A 4,019-nucleotide genomic window follows, 5' to 3' on the forward strand; every position below is an offset into this window, starting at 1 on the left:
GTTCCAGCCCTTAATTAAGACTTTGTGTAAGGAAAGGAGGAAGACAAGGAAGGGCATAAAAATGTAAAATAAAATAACAGGGCTACATGGAAAAGAGATGAACAAATCTCCCTCAAAACACCCAAGTGATGAGTAGCAGCTCATTATCCTCCAGAGCACCTTGCTCTCCTGCTGCCCCCATGGTTGGTCTGATGTCAGAAAGGATTCTCACATCAGCACTTTACTCCCACTCTAGGACAGCCAAGGCTTCAGCACCCCTGCTCCAGCAAGTACATTGACAATTTTTATTAAAGATAATAATCCAGGTCAGTAACTTGAGGAGAATGATGACTTTGGTGCACTTGGCACACAGAGCTGGCTACCAACAGCCAGGGCAGCACCTTCAGAGTGTTCCCAACAGGCTCGCTCACGTTTGCCAAGCCAAAGCCTTCCCTGGACCCAGAACTTCACCAACTGGGATGAGGATGCTGCAGGTCACTCAACCCAAGAAATCCCATCAGCAAGATAGAATAAAAAGGACACGAGGGTGAAGACATGGCAGTGCAGTTCACTTTCCGTCCACCACGGGGATTAGCATAATTAATGAAGTATTTAGAAGCTTTTAGAATGGGAAGCAATGCCACCTAGTGAACAGGATGGCGTGTGACAGACGGGGACACCTCTGAAGGTTGGTCCCTCGGTGAGGTGTTGATGCAGCAAGTCCCACTGCTGCCATGAGGTGAGCAGTGCTCTGGATAGGGGGCATCTGAGCAAGGACCATCCAGGAGTCCCAGCATCTGCCCCCGACTCACCAGCTACACAAACACAAGTTCAAAGACATTTTACCAATGAATAATTTAAAGAAAAATACATTTTCAGTAGACCATGAATTTAAATTTTCCTTCAACAAGACCTTTTAAAGCTGGAAAATACACAGCTCAAAAATGACAGATGGCTTTAAAATTAGAGATCAGATTATATGGGAATTTATAAAGGTATTGCAGAGAAAAGTGAGCACTGAATGTTACTAAATTTAGGATAAAGCCTGAGCAGACACCAGCAATTAAATAAAAATTCAAGAAAATGCATGGCCCAGAGGCTGTCACAGTGTTTGGCAGTGGTTGACAGCCACAGCACAGTCCCAGCTCACTAACAGAGGGCAACCAGTTCCCATTCCTGCACTGAACCATTTTCCATTAAAAGATGCAAATTGTGAGCAATTCAGACTCCACACAAGATATTTGATGCAGCCGTTTTTTTGAGTTTTGGGTAGGTTTTTTTTTCCTCCCCCTAAAAGAATTCCTGGTTTTGTTTAGTTATTTGCAAGACCATGTCAAGTTATAAGCATATGACCACAAATCAGACAGAGGTTGCTACTGATGTGGTTTCCCCCCCCCCCCAGCATTTGCCATGGTAATACAGAGTTATAAAAATAACAGTCATGATCTATGGTAGGGCAGCAGTTTGATCAGACTAAAGACCTCTGGTATGCAAGGCTTCTCTACCAAAAAATGTTTCGACCAATTTGTAAAATTGATGGGACTCTGGAGTAATCGCACTGGAGCCAAACACTTACATGTTTGATACAGAGGGATTTTCAGTGGATTTGATGGTGGGTGGAAGGTGGTGGTGGGGGGGTTGGTTTAACACACACATTCTTTCTGCAACTGCAGTGCAGACGTTGCTGAGGAACGTGTGAGAAGACAACCACCGACGTGGCAGCGACACGCAACAGGAGACACCATGGCTTGGTCAACCATGAGCTGGGAGCTGGAGCTCAGCAGCACATGCTGTTCTGGTGGTCCTTGCGTGACATCTGGTGGCCAAAGAGTACCCTGGGAAGATCCATCTGACTCATGCTGCACCCAGGGAACCCCACAGCCCCAGGAAAGGCCATGAGCTACAGCCCTTCTAAGAACTGCACCAGAACTTAAATGCTCTGTTTCTGATGTTCATTCAGGTAAAATGATCAGAGAGTGAATTTAGGAGCTGGACCTTTATGCTCTCTGTTTTCTAAAGAGCACTGATCCCCTCAAAATACTTCCCAGTCCCTTCTAAAGACTAGGACATCCCATCTGGGGACAACCAATTGCTTACAAGAATCTCAAGTGGTCATTAATTCAAGGCATTACATTTCATGACTTGAGAATATTTTAGCTATATTCATGTTCTAAAGGGAAAAAACATTGACCTGAAGATCCATTCACCAGAGAACAAAACCCAAAACTCTGCCAAAAATTTGGCCCTGAAGACTTTTTTCTGCCCATTAATAGTGAAACAGAAGCATTTCAGTATGCAAAACTGAGAGCAGATCTGAGCCAAGTTTCCTGAATGAAAAGGGAACATACTAATTGAAAAATTACCCTAAAACCCTCTGTACTTCAGACTTCTTTAAAAACAAAACAAAAACCAGCAACCCCCCAAACCTGAAATTCTGAAGAAGCCAGACCTGAAAGGTGAGCTGGAATTGATTGGATTTGTGAGCATCCTCCCTTGGAGCAGCCCTGGATTTGCCTGGAGCAGCAATGCCTGCCAGCTCTTCAATGGGCTGGAGCTGCCAAGAGATGCTGAGGAGGAGCTGTCAAGCCCCAACTGCCCTAAAGAAACGTGATGTTCAGCTGAACACTGCAGAGGGAATTTCTTCCTTTGCTGCAGTTGTTGCCTGCATTAAGTTGATGGAAAATGCACAGGCTTGAAGCAAGACAGAGTGTCCATTTGTGCAGAGCAATGATCCCTGCAGAAGGCATCTCTTCCCTGCATTTCTCCCCCACTCATCTCCAAAGGTTTCCATAAACAAGATGGCTCCTTGTCTGCATCAAGCTCTATACATACCATAAACATGACCTGACCCACATTATCCAGTAAAATACATCTTTCTTAAAGCTTAGTTTCTCCCCTGCCCTTCCTCCCACAAAACATTTATCACAAGGTGGTGCAACCAGATTCCCCAATGGATTTTTGATCCCTCCTCCTCTCAGCCACTTCCCAAAGTTGCCTGTAAAAAGCCCCAGGTAACCTTAGTGCTCAGGTAAGCTCTGGAACTCTAAAGTGCCAGGTTAGGGGAGATGAGTTACCAGCAATGCTGAAATTAAACCCAAGAATGAAGAATCATCAGAATTTCAGGCAGGAGCTGGAGCTGCTTCGCACATGTTCTGCTTCCTTGTATTGAGAGAAAACAAACCAGTTGATTTCTCAAGATATTTCACTCCGTTTACAACAGTTTTTAGCTCTGTAGTTTGTAATATTACATACTCTGAAATGAAATTCAATCCCCAAATCCTTCTAGCTGGTTACTCATAAAAACCATTAAGTTCAGGCATAAGCAAACCAGACTCATCTTTTTCCCTCCCAGTGCCTATTACATATAAATAGTAATTATTGTTCCTGGCAAGGCTCTAGTGTCTCTTATGATTCTGTACTTTAATGATCTGATTTCTTAGTACTTTCCACTGAAGAATATATTTAACAAGCATCCATGTTTCCTCCTCCAAGATAGGATTTTTAAATTATGAATGTAATAAAGACAATGATGTTGCCAGTCTCATGATTAATAGCTTAAAGAGACATTTGCTAAGCCTTCATTCTCACCATTATCACAAATTCACAAGCTGTATAGCTTTGTAACATGCAGCAAAGACAAGATTTAACTCTATAGTTACACAGCTAAATCCACAAGCAATACAAGAAGGGCATTAGTGTAGTTTGATCTAGAAAAGCAATTTAAGTCCTACGTGCTCTGTTGACAGATTTGTGTTTTTTAAATGCCACCTTAGAAGAAAGTGTCTAACGCAAGATTCCCACCCTTATTTATGCAATGGGTGACATCTCCAATCTTGTATGTTGTCAGAACTTAAACCACAGTAAGTTACATCACTGTGAGACAGAGAGCATCATTAGTGTTCAGCTCAGAGTTACTGAACTAATCAACTGGAGAGGCTTCTCCTAATAACACATCCCCAAACAAGCTGCTACAAACATTCCCTCAAACATCACATCGGTTGCTTTTAAAATTAAAATGAAACCAAACCACTGAAAGAAAA

The sequence above is a fragment of the Molothrus aeneus genome, chromosome 10 (assembly GCF_037042795.1).
Source record: "Molothrus aeneus isolate 106 chromosome 10, BPBGC_Maene_1.0, whole genome shotgun sequence".
Taxonomy (NCBI): domain Eukaryota; kingdom Metazoa; phylum Chordata; class Aves; order Passeriformes; family Icteridae; genus Molothrus; species Molothrus aeneus.